Genomic DNA, 16,747 nt, shown 5'->3' with positions numbered 1-16,747 from the left:
GAACACGATGATACGACTCACAGATTTAGAGATATGACCTTGCCAATAGAGTAGGGTCAAATAGGAAAAGTAAAGCATAAATGGATTTTGGACATGGGGTGGATCTAATATCTAAAAAATAAAGAAATGATAAAATTGACCTTGTAGTGCTAAATCCTAGAGATTTTTTATTTTAATGTTTAGATGCTCAGTCTCAGCATGATCGTCATTCTATGGATCTCCAAATTTTGAAACCAAAATATGGGTATTCTAGAAAAAGGATATTAGATTCGAAAACTAGATCCGAATATAAGACGAGAATGTGGGATTCGTTCTTTAAGTTATGTACCATTCTTCCTTAGCTAAACAAGGATCAGTGTCACCAGAAACTTCAGAATCTTCGATGGCTAGGCTTTTACTTGCAAGAGTTCATACCTCCTACTTGAATCCTAAAAGAAAGTGAGATTGATGGCGTGAGTCACCATTAAGGTTTCAAAAAACATGAAAATATGGCAAGTATGATAAACATTAAAAAATATGAACTTTTATAATAAATAAATAAATAAAATGAATGCAAATAAAAGTGCAAAGAAACTGAATCTCACCTCGGGCTTAAGTAGTCATTTTTTATGATGTTGACAAGCATGTAGTGACTCCGGCAATACTCTAGCTAGGTGAGATAGAGGATATGAACCTAAACTAAAAAAAAATCACCTCATTTTGGTCATAACTCAATTAAAATATCATATTGATATGATCCTTAACTTGTTTGAAAGCTAAAAATCTCTACTTTAACCCATCTTTTGGATAAAAACCTTGAGGATGTTTTGAAAACAAAAAATATTGTTGAAATTTGAATAACTTTGAAAACAGGTGGATTTTGTATAAGACTCCTGACATGAACTAATTTGATCAAAATTGAGGTGTGTAAAAGGTCATGTTTGGTGTTTAAATTGTTGAATGTCACTTTTACAACTTCCCATTTTTGTAGCTATAGTTAAGGAAAAATAAGTAATTACAAAGGAGAAAAGTAACAAAAGTAGTCATTTGAGCAATTTCTTAAAAATGTAGGCATTTTGTCTTAAACGTTTGGTAACTAAGATGGCTAAACATAAATTCACCGTACACCTAGGCGTCTATACCTAAATCACCCAAGAAAAACTTGACTCTCATCTTCATCTCGATTTCAGCTGGGAGCAATTCCACTCTGCCAGTGAATAGCTCCAAATAGCAACCGTTGGCATTTCCAAATCAACATGCTGTACATAGAGAATTTTAAGTGAAATAACCAAAATTAAGAGAAAATTACAAGTTACACACGACCAAACATGCTTTGATTTTAAACCAAGCTCGAACTTTGATAATTGAAGCCATCCCCATGCCACCAGGGGCTCAGGTGAGGCCAAGCAGCATTGAGTGCATCCAGTTCAAGCAACCAAAACACTGTTCGGATGACAAACTGCACCGCACTTTGGGGTCCCAAATGAAACAAAACTCAGCCCCCCGATAGTATCCCAGAAAGCTCAAATGCAGCTTCAAAGATCATCACATGAGGCACGGCGCATCTTTTCATGCTCCCAGTAAGCTGCTCTGAGAGACATGTATGAATTGTTTATACATGATGCTGCAGTGGATTCATTTAACATAGGTCCACTGTGCTGCTGCTGCTGCTCGTTCTGCACCCTGCTGCTGCTTCCAATGGAAGCTGTGTCAAGAAAAGGCGTTGACAGGAAATCGGTGTCCACGATCACGTAACCTTCTAATATTCGGAGAACCTATGCAAGATGAAGGAACTGTGTGTTAACACTCACTATACATCAAAACAAATCATGTAGACACAGCTCACCCATGAATGGAAAAGATAAGATGGTAATTTCTTTCTGCATTGAATGCTGCACCTGAGACATGCGAGATCTCGAATGTGGATCTCTCAGAATGCATAATGATGCAGCATGCAGCATGCAGCATACAAAGCACTTCATGTTCTGAAAATCGATCTCCCATCCCTGGATCGATCAGTTCATCAATAGCATGTTCTTCTAATAGAGGACGTGCCTGAAAAAATGTGGTAACCATGGTGACAAAACAAGCATAATCAAAATGAACTCATGGTACTAAATAAAAGATCAGTAAACATGAAATTTTATGAGACAGTAAAAAGGTTAGCACAGTGTTATACAATATGAAGAATTGCACAGCAAATACGTTACCCATTCTGTGAGGCATTGTTGACCCTTTGGGCGATTTATATCAACAGCTTTCCATCCGGTAACAAGTTCCATCAGCACAACTCCAAAGGAATACACATCTGCCTTCTCTGTAATTTGGCCACTTTGGGCATACTCTGGCGCTAGGTACCTTAATTTCATAGAACAATTTGTTGTTAGAAACATGATTCCAAAAGAACATAAATCCCAGGAATAGTATGTTTTGTCGATGAAAATCCCTTTCTGCCATGCTGATCAGTGATGAGGTCCCCATGGGCTTGATAAGAGCTTCAGCAGATTATCACATTCCAGAGTCTGTGTTGAAATAGATAGTGGTCCATATCGTTGCCTATCTGGACCATATCTTCAAATAAGGAAGGCAACAACTGGGAAAGTTTTTGTGATCAGAGTTAGTATATTTCTATAATTGTAATAGGAAACAAATCTCTAATCTCTCTATAAATTCTCCTCTCTTCTCTGTAACAATTATCCTGAAAAATAATAGAAAAAGTGTGTGTGAGAGTGGAGGACGTAGGCACTAAATTGGTGCTGAACCTCATTAAATCTTGTGTCTATTTCCTGTTTCTGGTTTCTGTGCACATACATGCACGGACTACACACATAGTTATGAAGTTCTACATGGTATCAGAGCACCAGGCGTAGATTTGACGTTGGTGATCTGAGATGGAGGACCATAGTACGAAGATGAGTGAAGGGAAGAGCTCAGACCCCAGCACTGACATGACCTTGCTTCAAGCATTGAAGGAACTTCTCTCCACACAGAAGGCGACGGCCGTGCCGGTTGAAGTTCCGTTTAACTCGACCATCGTCAAACTCGACGGAAACAACTATGGACTATGGTTGTCCATGATGGAGACACATCTGGCCGGCAAGGGCAAGTTGGGATATGTGAAGGGCGAAAAACCAACACCCCCAATAGGCGATGTGGGCTATGAGCAGTGGAAGATGCATGACTCAATGGTGAAAGGTTTGATTCTAAATTCCTTGGACCCAGTTCTGATTGGTAATTTCCATCGGTATTCCACGTCAAAGGAGGTATGGGATGCTTTAGCTACAACCTTTTTTGATGGATGTGATTCCTCTCAAATTTATGATCTTCAACAAAAGGCTCATATGCTACATCAAAAGGGGGGATCATTGGAGAAATACTATAATGAGTTATAGGGGTTGTGGAAGGAAATCGACTTCAGGAGGCCAAACCCCATGACATGCACGATGGATATTGAGAGGCACAACCTATGGGTCCAACAAGATCGTGTATACAAGTTTCTTGCTGGACTGGATGATCGTTTGGATAGCACTCGAGCCGATATAATCCATACGGTGCCTCTTCCAACTATCGAGCAAGCGTATGCTAGAATTAGACGGGAGGAGATGAGGCAAAAGGTGATGTGCAGCAACAGTGACTCCAACCCGGTTGTTATGGCGGTGAAGGGCACGGACCGCGCGGGCTGGAACACGGACCGTGTGAGTAGTCACACAGCCCGCACATCTGAGGTATCACTTTCTCTTAAAACTGAAACAAACCAGGGAAAAGGGTCGAAGGAGGAGGATGCACCCACTGCCACAACCCAAAGCACACTAGAGAGACATGTTTTCAACTGCATGGGTACCCGGACTGGTGGCATGAGTTGAAGGAGAGAAAGGGAGCAAGTAAGAAGGGACATGCTCATCAGACGGTGAGCACAGACCGTACAGATAATAACCCAGGCCACAGAGACAACACAGGACGGGCATCTCTCACACTAGCCAATTTCGTTGAAGGTACAAAGGTTTTTTTCGAGAAAGGTAATGCTTTTATTGCACATAATCTAGGAAAATGGGTAATAGACTCGGGAGCAACTGATCACATGACCTATTTAGATTCTGATTTAGAAAAAATCCATGAATCAAACAGAAAAGAAATTGTGAGTGCGAATGGGATTAAATCACCAGTTATAGGGTCAGGAAATGTTACTGCTACTCCATCTCTATGTCTAAAAGAAACATTACTAGTTCCTTCGCTGACCACGAGGCTCATATCAGTGGGAAGATTAACTGAAGACTTAAACTGTGTTGTTCTAATGTACCCAAAATTTTGCATTTTTCAGGACATTCTAACGAAGGAGATACTTGGGCGTGGTATTAAGCACAATGGACTGTATCACCTTGAAGATTTGAGTGTTGGTCCTGTCATGTTGTATTGGGTTGTGGGCTATCTCAATTGCTGACTTGTTATCACAATGTAGCTGCATTTCTTCTTTTGGCCCATATTTCAATTCATTCATAAGTTTTCTCAACCACAACAACTCACATAGGCCTTTCGACATCCCTCTGAACTCTGCTTCTGCACTTGACAGCGCAACAACATTTTGCTTCTTACTCCTCCATGTGACCAGATTTCCTCCCACAAAGGTGAAGTATCCTGACATTGATTTTCGATCTATTCTGTCTCCAGCCCAATCAGCATCCGTGTACCCCCAGACTTCTAAATGTCCATTTTTTCTAAATTGAATGCCTTTTCCTGGAGTTTTCTTTAGATACCTCAAAACTCTCATCACAACATCCATGTGTTGTTTTCTCGGGTCATGCATAAACTGACTCACCATGCTCACAACATATGCAATATCGGGTCTAGTATGTGATAGGTAAATGAGTTTACCTACTAATTTCTGATAAGCTTCTCGATCCACCTCCGAATCTTCTGGGTTGTCTTCAAACTTCAAGTTCGGAATAGTGGGTGTATCAGCTGGCCTACAATCTAGCATCCCTACCTCTGCGAGTAAGTCAAGTGTATACTTTCTCTGTGATAGGGATATACCTTCTTTTGAACGCAGTACCTCTATTCCCAAGTACTTTAGACCGCCTAGATCCTTCATTTCAAATTCCTGCGATAGCCTCTGCTCTAGCCACTTGATTTCCATATTATCGTCCCCTGTAATTATCATGTCATCAACATAGATAATTAAGATGGTTACCTTGCCTTGACGATGCTTGAAGAACAGAGTATGATCAGAATCACTCTGATTGTAGTTATAGCTCTTCATGGCCTTACAGAATCGCCCGAACCATGCACGGGGGGACTGTTTTAAGCCATATAGACTGCGCTCCAACTTGCACACCAGTTTCTTGTTTTGTTGGTGGGAATACCCTGGCGGTAGGTCCATATAGATTTCCTCTTCTAAATCACCATGCAAAAATGCATTCTTCACATCAAACTGGTGTAAGGGCCAGTCAAAGTTTGCTGCAAGAGATAATAAGACCCAAACTGTGTTAAGCTTTGCAACTGGAGAAAAAGTTTCCTGGAAATCTATACCATATGTCTGAGTGTACCCTTTTGCGACCAACCTTGCCTTATATCGCTCAACTTTACCTGTGGCATCATATTTCACAGAAAACACCCATTTGCAGCCGACTGTTTTCTTCCCATTTGGTAGTTCTACCAAATTCCAAGTTTTAGTGATTTCTAGGGCTTTCATCTCAGTTTCCATGGCCTCAACCCATTTGGGATCCTGCAATGCTTCTCCCACAGTGTTTGGTACTGGATTTTTCGACAATTCTTTAGTGAAAGTTTGGACTAAGTTAGACAATCCTTCAGTGCTGGTATAGTTAGATATCGCATACCCTTCTTCGCTATACCGCTTAGGTCGTACATTTCGGTTAGTTCTTATGGGATACCTTCTTTCAGAGATGAGAGAACTTACCTCAGGAGCATCCTCGGGAGGACTCAAGCGTGGCATTTCTTCTGGATCCTCGTGTGACTGTATCACCCCTGCTCCTGGTCTTTCTTCTCCATCTACCAGTGTACAGTCTGTATCCCCTGGTGCACGGTCTGTGTCCTCTAGTATGCGGACCGTGTAATCTTCTGTCTGGTTCGTATTGTCTGGGGGTACACTGATTGGGCTGGAGACAGAATAGATCGAAAATCAATGTCAGGATACTTCACCTTTGTGGGAGGAAATCTGGTCACATGGAGGAGTAAGAAGCAAAATGTTGTTGCGCTGTCAAGTGCAGAAGCAGAGCTCAGAGGGATGTCGAAAGGCCTATGTGAGTTGTTGTGGTTGAGAAAACTTATGAATGAATTGAAATATGGGCCAAAAGAAGAAATGCAGCTACATTGTGATAACAAGTCAGCAATTGAGATAGCCCACAACCCAATACAACATGACAGGGCCAAGCACATAGAGATTGATAGACATTTTATCAAACAAAATCTGGAAGAAAAGATCATATCGTTTCCATTTGTGAGATCAGAACAACAGTTGGCAGACATGTTAACAAAGGCAGTGTCAGCCAAGTTCTTTGAAGAATCGATTGCCAAGTTGGGTATGGTAGATGTCTACTTACCAACTTGAGGGCGGGTGTTGAAATAGATAGTGGTCCATATCGTTGCCTATCTGGACCATATCTTCAAATAAGGAAGGCAACAACTGGGAAAGTTTTTGTGATCAGAGTTAGTATATTTCTATAATTGTAATAGGAAACAAATCTCTCTATAAATTCTCCTCTCTTCTCTGTAACAATTATCCTGAAAAATAATAGAAAAAGTGTGTGTGAGAGTGGAGGACGTAAGCACTAAATTGGTGCTGAACCTCATTAAATCTTGTGTCTATTTCCTGTTTCTGGTTTCTGTGCACATACATGCACGGACTACACACTTAGTTATGAAGTTCTACAGTCTGGAATGGTCTGCCCACAACCCACATAATTTCAGCCCTTGCAACTCCAGTTCCCAGCAATTGTAGATGCACCCTAAACAATTAGTTGGAAATGCAGAACATAATTGTTTTACTTACCCAAATGTTCCTATTAGTCGTGTGTCCACCCCTCGATCACCATCTGGCTGCCACCTTGCTAAGCCAAAATCTCCTACCTTCAGAGCATTTACTTCCATCAATAAAAGAGTTTGAAAGCAAACCAAGAATGAAAACTCTTATGCAAACACCAATATAAAGCCTAGCAACACACACTAAGGACCTGTTTTCTTCAGGGCACTTTGCCAGGAAAATGCTGAGATGGTGGAAAAGTGATTTTCCAACCCCAGCTGAAACAAACACCACAGCAATGGGGAGGGAAAAGCCCACACTGGCAATGATGGAAGCTTTTCCCACCTCCCTTCTATTTTCATGTGTAAACCCTTTCGTACCTTTCCCCATGGGGAAGGTATTTCATGGGAAAGCTCAAGCCAGTCCTATGAAAGGAGGTTCCTTCCCATGGGAACGAAACAAACAGGCCATAAGAAATGGATGGCAAGAAAATTTGAGATAACACTAGCAACTAATATAAACATGAAGTGCCAACGTGGAAACAGTTGTATAGCCTAAACAAGAGATACTGGGGATTTTCTCATTTTCGTCTTTTTGTTAACTACAAAAAGACAATATCATCGAGATAATTTGTCCATAAATACTACAGGGGAAACATAGCGATGACCAAGACAATAATGACAATGCATCTGAGACACCATACAAAGAAAATAAATGGTGAAGCAAAAAAGGAAAAACACAATGCCAGGAAACCAGATGTTTTATATCAGCTGCCGCTAAGTCATGCTGTGCCAGCTGTCCACGTTTTGAGTTTAATTACCATGAACTTTCTACAACTTGAGTGCACTTTGCTCTTTTCTGTGCATGGAAACTTGTCATGCCAAATTTCCAGTCACAGGGATTATACTGAACAAATGAAGAAAAGATTAAAATCAACTTATAAACTGTGAACTGATCCATTATAGAAGGATTTTGTTTGAAGTTGGTTCCAAGATTAACTATTTATTCACTTGTGAATTGTGTCTGCAATCTGCATGCATGTGGGATTGTCAACTCAGCCAGGTTGTGATTAATCCAGCATTAAATTGACTTCCATAGTCACCAATGCTGCACAATGAGAAGTAATTGGAAGTCATGACAGGAGGCTACGGTTAATTTCACCTAAAGCTTTTACATTAACCTGAAGGATGATCTTTTTACAAAAAAGAGCTGAAAAGTAAACCATAAAATAGAAAAAGGTCATGGTTAATACAAAATGACTGAGAATTATGCATACTAAAGTAAAGCAGGAGAGGATCATACCAATAGTTCAAAATCATGGGTGATAAGAATGTTGTTTGGCCTCATGTCACGATGAACAATGCAGCCAACTCTACATTCCTCATGGAGGTATCGCAACTGCAATTTTTTGTCGAGCAGGCCATTCTAATGGCTCCCTGTCATTTCCTGCAGATTCAACAGCAACATGAACAAGTGATTGTACAGAATTTTCAGAGGATGTATGGCGCAAAGAGTTGACAAAACATGGGCTATGGAACAGCTAAAACAAATTTAAGATACGGAAAGTTCAGTCAAGCAACTCAATTATTTAGGAAAACACTATACGAGACACTAGAATGCCATGTCTCACCTTCTTTGTCTACAAATATGGACGGTTTTCATTAAATAAAAGCATTTTATCAGTCTGTTTTGTATGAGATCCACAGACCATTTGTAATGATAAGGGTCCACAGACTATATCGGTGCAGTACTTCCCTTAATTTTGATGTTCTATGGAACCCTTAAAATTTATTTTAAAATCAATTTTGTAGCTGACTTCTGTGCTAGCGCTTGTAGTATTTATAATGTCAAGCAAGAACACAATAGTGAAAATTGTGCCTGAATATCTATTTACTTTCATGATGACAAAACCCACAGTTGAAGAGGCATTACCATAGAGGTGATAATCAAGTGATCCATTGCATATATATTCATAAACCAGCAATCTTCTCCTGTCCTGTACACAGAAGCCAATCAACATCACAATGTTTCGGTGCTGTGCACAGCTAAGAACCTCCACCTCTGAGCAAAACTCCTGATCCCCTTGAAAACTTGCCAGTTTGTGCTGCTTGACAGCAATGGCTTGTCCATCAGGTAAAATTCCCCTATGAACAGACCCATATCCACCTTCTGCTAGAAAATTTGCATGTGAAAATCCACCAGTTGCAAGCTCCAGCTCTGCGTAGCTGAACCACCTAGGAGGTTTTCCAAACACTGGTGCTGTGTGTTGACATATTGAGCAAAGAGGAAGGACTAGAGGAGCATTTCTGGATAATCAAATCACTTCTCTAACATCAGATGAGAAGTTTGAATCTGCTTGCTTTCCAACTCCAGTATCAATGTCCAACTTTGATAGTTTCTCAAGAAGCACTTTTGTGGTGGCAGTCTTAGTTTTATTGTTAACCCTAAGAGATGCAATCCTCTCATGCTTTGAAGAAGGCCTATGATGAGAATCAAGAACCCGTTGCATCCATGGTTGGAATTTTCTTGCTGAGGTTGGGTCTGAATAATCACTGTCCGAATCAGAACAAATTGCTGGTTCTCCCGATTCACTACCTTCATCAAAGTATGCATTCCCATTCGATGATGTCAGTCCCTTTTTAAAGGATAATCCACATTTAGATTCAGAAGCAAAGAAAGGAGAAGTTCCAGGGTCAGAGCTTGATACTGAAGAGGTCCCTGTCCCTGCTTCAGTAGTGGTGATTGAGGTCCCAATCTCCGGGGTGCTTGTTGGAGTCACAACTGGTGCTCGTAAAGAACTTGCTGGATTACCAGAGCTTTTTGGTGGATTCTCAGAGCTCTCAGATTCAGATGGCACAGCACAAGCAGCTTCAGCTTGTGTCTTTGGCGACCCTACTAAACTGAGGCGGAGAACTTTTGGTTGTGAACTTTTCATAACAACAATGTTACACTGCAGCTCCTCCATGCATCGTTTCTCTTCTTGCTTCAGATGTCTATATTTAAAAGGACAAAGAACACATATCAGTATGCGATCAACACAATGCACAGGCAGATGGGAAAAGCAAGAAACACCTATTACTGGAGCGAAAATCAGAAATCTGCCAACATTCTATGGGGAAATAATGAATCAAGTTCAACAACCGTAGCATTGAGCACACAGAACAAAAGAATGCACGAATTTATGTATATTACTTGTCCAATATGACCCAGTTTGCTTGATCTCTCTTGGTTTCAGCAGCCACAGAGCCACAAGGAGACCCAGAGATTATCTTTATCTTGACATTTATCTGCACCATATCAAAATTTAAGCAACAAATATCCATCAGATAGTAGTGTGTTAAACTCACAGAAGAGGTGCAAAGTCAAGACACGGTTAATCTCACAAAGTCGAGACACTGCAAATTCAAGATATGCTAATGGACAGAACTTGGCTAAAAATAACTAGCAATCAATAAAAATTGATCATTGACCTGGACCAAATCAGATAAATTTATCTGACGAAGCCCCAGTTCCAATGAGACATGGTCATCCAACTAGCGGAATAGTGAGTCAATCCAATGAAGGGTCCAAAGAAAATACCATTCCAAGTATGGAAAGACAAGAAGAGACCGTTGTTCACCTTATTTGGATTATAAACATCATGAAGTTGTAGCATCATCTGAGAACATGAATCAGTAATCTCACATTTGTGCTCAGCAGAAGTTCCCAGCTGAGACCTGTGCCTGCTTGCACAGTCTCCAGCAAAACTAGGGAAGCCCCAAAACTTTCTTCCTGGAAAACAGTAGATTACACCGAAACAAGATCAATGACGACCAAACAAAAATGTTCTTGGAAGATGGTAGATTACACCAAAACAAAATGTTGTTTAAAGATGGTAAATTACACCAAAACAAGATCGACAAAAACCAAACGAAACAGTTGTCAGATTTTCAAAATCAACTCAGAAGAGGCCTAGAGTTCCAGTCAGTTTGGAGTCAACCATAGCTTAGATAAGTCGCACCAACCTGTAATTCTCTTGCTGGACTCAGCTTAGACTCCACAGACTTGGGCCAAGATTTTTTGTGTTCACTACCCACTCTTGCATGATTTGTCTATCGTTGATTTACATTTACCCTTTTTTGTTTTCATGAGGCGACATTTCAGCAGATTTTGGAAGGTAGGGCCTTCCAAATCAGGTTTTTGGAGCCTATCTCACCTCCAAAAGGTGTACATCATGGAATGCACACTATCCAGACCACAAGGTGAGTTTTGACCAGTTAAAATAATAAAATTCAATACTTAATAATGCCATTTGTAAGAAAATAATGTTTCTATCGTCCAGGACTCACTGTTCAGTCTGTTCTGGACAGTTTTTTTTGTTTTTAAAAATAACGTTCCCTCGCTGCTGTTTGACAGGGACAGTGTCCCGTGCGTCCGCGATGGACGCACATTCAAACACTCCCTAAAAGCACCCAATGATTTGGCTCCGTTAAACAACTTGAAGCCCCTCTGCATCAGCTCAAGACATTAACCACATATTCAGCATGAAAAATAAGCATACAATCATATAACAATAAAGACAACATACAATTTCAAAACACACCTTTTGATGCTAGATAGAAAACATACGGTCGACTATCATTAAATCCAGGAAGAGCATGACAGAACTCAAACCAGCAAAACAACCAAGCCAAGGACCCAGAATTTCCTATAGTGAACAGAACAGGAAAAAGTAATGGGGTTGCAGTACCTGAACTGTGTGCAGGAACCACCACCAAGAGAGTTATACAATCCCCAGGCTGGACAACGTGAGTCAGAGCCCAAACTAATGCAGTCTTTGGGATCTCCTTAGATGCCTTGACATTAACCACAACCTTCTCTGCAACATCCAACCCTTTCTCCTGCTTACTGCGCCTCAAATGCAGGCTGGTACTCATGGCGCCTTCTCAAGGCCACTCACCCAGAAACTCCTTCACAACACCCACCTCAGAAGAACATCGTCATCGGCCCAAAGCTCTGCAAACGAGGTTCTCCCACTTATACAAAATGACGTCTCCTTTCTCCAAATGGTAGAACAGAACAGAAAAGAAGACAGCGGCGAAAGGGAATTTTCGCTTACATCAAAAGAAAAGAGAGGAAAAGAAAGATGTCTCCCATCACATCCTTTTCCACCACAAGGGAGTAGGGCTCCAAAAATTTCCACTGTTCGATGGCTGCAGTTAAGAGAGTACCCTCCCTGTAGTCCATAAAAGCGCAAGGAAAGCGAATACCCACCATTTCAATTAGCATTACAATAAAGCACAGTCAAACACACTGTATTTGAAAAAATCTTCAAAATTCATCTACAGCCTTGTTCCACAGAATCTGGTAACCATCTAGGCCAGGAAAATGCAGCTGATATGCGACCGGAGAACTATGGAAGACCAGCACGGTCTTGGAATCTTGCTATAGCCAAATGGGGATCGAAATTCTTAGGCAAAAGACAAATAAAAACTTTTCCACTTCAATTTGAGCACAGATGAAAACCTTCAAAACTAAGCAGAAATGAACAAAATCCACCTTGAACCAAGATGAGGAACTTCGTGAGCCTCTGTTTCAAAGATCCAACCGCAAATTGCTGGTGTATAATAAGAAATCTCCAAATGCAGCAGAAGAAAATAAGGTGCAATGCGAGTTGTTGTGAAGCAAACTTCAAGCAACCAACCTCGGGAAAAGGTTTAAAATCCAGACGGCGAGCACAAAAATCAATATTAAATCCGGTAACAGTTTAGAAATTTGTGGCAGAAATACACAAACCAGGCATCCTGATCAAAGAGGCCGATTCGTTGAGCTTTCTAGCAGAGCGTGCTTCAACGATATCGCCAATGTTAATGTGGAATCAGATCCGGACCGGAAGATGGATCCAGCTCCAGCTCACACAAGGGCTCCCACGGTTTCCTCAAATGTGAGAGTTTCAAATGAAGTTCAGGTTCAGAGAAGGTAGACTTCAAGTGGTTAAGGAGTTTTGAGAAGTCCAGATCCAGTTCAGGTTCATCAAGATAAACTTCAAGATGTTAAGGAGCTGAAGTCGATAATGCTAAATGTGAAGAGATACTAGTACATGAGAAACCGAATTCTCCTCATAATGAGACTTCTGTTGCTTTAAACTTATAATCGTTTTGAATATAAAGGAACCTCTCATCTCTAATTACACGTGAAGAGAGATAGAGAGAGAAAGTTTCAGTTTTCGTGAATGTAGATCATTGTTTGATCGAACCATGTTAATTTCTGAGTGTTGTGTATCTGTGCTTGCATCTACTTTAACATGGTATGGTGGTGATCTAACAATCAACTCAAGCTTTCTTAGGATTCGTGCGTCTCCTTGAAAAAATAGTCCTCTAAGAAGATCAGCATCCATGGCTGCAGAAAACAGTAATATTCTAACTATTGCAACAGGTTCGAATGACTTCTTCCCTTTACTTCCAGCTCCCGCTAGTTTGCAATATTTTTTGTCTATAAAACTTTCAGCAGAATTTTTTGCTATGGGAATCACAATTTATACTTTTGTTAAAGAGTTACAACCGTATGTGTTTTGTTGATGGAACAAAACCTCGGTATACAAATGTGCCTAGGAAAGAGGCCGAGAAAAACCCTGAATATGTGAAGTGGGAACGCATGGATCAATTGCTTCTCAGTTGGATCCACTCCTCACCATGTGACACTATACACTGTCAAGTTGTAGGTCTCAACACATCTTACAGTGTTTGGATTACATTGAGAAAAACATATGTTGCAGGTCTCAACACATCTTACAGTGTTTGGATTACATTGAGAAAAACATATGTTGCCCCACTCTAAAGCAAGAGTTCAACAACTCAAGTCCTAACTATAAAACTTAAGGGACTAAACAACATTACTGATTATTTTCACAAAGCTAAAAGCATAGCTCATCAATTGGCTATGGCCGAAAAAACTATCTCTAATAAAGATCTCACTAAGCATATCCTTGCAGGTCTACCTATAAGTGATTATGAGTCTTTAAGAACCGTGTTAAACACTAGAGATGATCCTATATTACCAGAAGACCTTTTGGGTATGCTTCTTATTCATGAAGCTCAACTTCAAGAACTCGAGAAACCAAAACAACTGACTACAAATTTAGTGTTTTAACCTTCGAGTCACGGCCAGTCTCCAGGAGGCCGTGGTAACCAAGCTGATTTACCTCTTCTTGTGGAAGGGGGCCATTTCTCTAACCAATCTGGCCCAAATCATGGGCAGCTCAGTTCCAATTTGTTCAATAGCCACAAACTCCAATATCGTAGTAAAAAATGTGTGTTCCTAGGGTACAACAATCAACATAAGGGCTATTTTTGTTTAGATTCTACCATTGAGAAAATCATCATCAGTCGTAATGTTTAATTTGATGAACTAGTTTTTCTTTTCAAAATGGACTCTCCCCATATCCAACCATTATTTGCACCCCAACCGTTCCTCTTCTATCCATTCCTATCTCCCATGTATACCTGGGCCCTACCTTGGATGCGGATCCACCGTGTGATCTATCCCTAGCAGGCTAGCACCTAGCCCTCTCACTAATCTGGATCCACCTCCACCTTCTTCCCCTTGGAGTCCAGCGACCCTATACCTAGTCCTATACCTCCCCCACCTCTCCCTCAACCCAGCCAGGACTCACTATATGATTACTCATTCTCTAACTAGCCATTGAAACCAAACAGTTTTCTTTTGCCCAAATATCCTTTTCCCCAGGCCTTCATTACTGAACTCACTCATGATGTGGAGCCTACCTGTTTCACCCAAGCCACCAAACCTCCTCATTGGCGTCAGGCCATGACAGATGACTTTAATGCTCAAAATGGCACTTAGAGTCTTGTTTCCCTGCAACCTCACTTCAATATTATCAAGTGTAAGTGGATATACAAAATCAAATGATGGGCAGATGAAACTCTTGAGAGATATAAAATCCATCTTGTGGCCAAAGGCTATAGTTAAGAGGAAGACATTGATTATTTTGAGATGTTTAGTCCAGTTATTAAACATCCCACAGTTCGTATTATTTTCACTATTGTTGTGTCTCGTGGATAGCCCATTCGCCAACTTGATGTGACTAATGCCTTCTTACACAACAAACTTAAACACGAACAATGTGGGACTATTCCACGTCATCAAAACCACTTTCTCTAAAACAGCCCAGTTTCATATTTGAATTCTCTCTTCCCTTCCTTCTTACACCTAACATCTTTCACATCACCTCAATTGAAAAGTCAAGTCTCTAGTATAATGGAAGAAGAAAAAGATGAAAAAAAGGGAAGAGAGAGCTGACCGAGAGGCTCAGCTGCAGAACAGGCTTTTCCCGAGCACCGTTGATGGAAATTCAGGTGTTGTTCGAAATGATGAACTGCAGCAAGAAAGCATTGCAGCAGAGGTCAAATCTAAGGTGGCAATGCCCCTTCTCTGTTGCTATAGTTTCCAGAATTTATTTTCAGAATTGGAGCACTTGTTGCCATTGAATTATGACAGAAGGAACTTGATTGAATGAACTGTAATGCATGATGAAAGTCAAATATTGATTTTTGATCCGAGAGGAGAGAAAACTGAAGATGCTTTCCTGGAAGGTGTCAGGCTAAGGTGTCGATTTGAACCTTACCTGCACTATCTGAGCACACACACATTCTGTGTGCAAGAGAATGTCTGCAATCCTAGAGTGATGACGGGAGCAGCAGATGGAAAAATTAAGAACAATGTGCTACATGAAAATGAAACAAGTTCACTTGAGAAAAGTGGTTTTTTAATTGATCCAGGTAAGGTTTTAAGAGGGGATTTTGCTGATACAATAACCTTAAAAGCTAATAATCAGCAGGGTTGTACCAGTCAGAGTGATGTTTGGAAGGGTCTGCTCAATTCACAGGTGACTTTGTAAAACAGACGAGTTTGTGTTAGCAAGATTCGCCAATTTTTCTGCTAAATTCATGCTCCACCTAATTTTTGCTTGTAAACAAGTAAATCACAATACTAAGGCTAATCTGATTGCACAACTGATAGATACCGTTCCCAATTCTCAGCACCATAGACAGTAATCAAGGAGACGTAATTCAAGAGGTACTATAATATATTGACAGTCCTACGGCAGTTATTATTGGGTCTGGCTATGGTTTTTCTTATAGTGGACCCAATTAGACCCAGGTCTGGACCCGATACCATATCCAAAAACTTGGTCCAAGTCTGGTTCCACCTGGTTCAGAACCAAACCTGACCCTTTTGATACCCCTACTTATTTATAACTGTTGGTTATTAGAAATCATTAGTTTTGATAGTTCTTTTATTGTTTACACAGACATGTGGTAATTGGGAAGGAACTATTTAGTAGAAAACCTAGTAAACACCTAGTTGCAATTATGTCAACTCAATCTTCCATGTAGATGTGTGTTCAACGTGGTTTGCTTACTATGAATAACACTTTGGAACATGATTTAAAAAAAAAACACATCAAATTTTCATGATTTAAAAAATTATATTTTTTCATCCAAAAACCAGATCCAAACAACACTTTGGAACATGATTTTTAGAAATACAAATCAAATTTTCATGATTTAAAAAATCATATTTTTCCATCCAAAAACAAGATCCAAGGGTTAATTATCAAGTCAACCATGTAGAGCACATCTAAGGGGTTAGGCTGAGTTAAAAAGACTTACAACTATGTGATTCCTGGTTAATTGTGCATGCATTGATCATAGAACATATATGGAGGTTTTGTATAATGATACCTTATGGTGGTACACACTTGTTTGTATGGATCTAGCCACTAAATGGTAGATA

The 16,747-nt window shown here is 40.3% G+C and overlaps 1 pseudogene; it reads right to left on the bottom strand.

Moving 5' to 3' along the window:
• Window positions 1–1,514: 1,514 nt before the first annotated feature.
• Window positions 1,515–11,868, bottom strand: LOC149820241 (inactive protein kinase SELMODRAFT_444075-like; annotated as a pseudogene).
• Window positions 11,869–16,747: the final 4,879 nt, after the last annotated feature.

The sequence above is a fragment of the Nuphar pumila genome, chromosome 12, assembly GCF_984573655.1.
Source record: "Nuphar pumila chromosome 12, dmNupPumi1.hap1.1, whole genome shotgun sequence".
NCBI classification, from domain to species: domain Eukaryota; kingdom Viridiplantae; phylum Streptophyta; class Magnoliopsida; order Nymphaeales; family Nymphaeaceae; genus Nuphar; species Nuphar pumila.
This window is presented reverse-complemented; position numbering and strand designations above follow the sequence as displayed.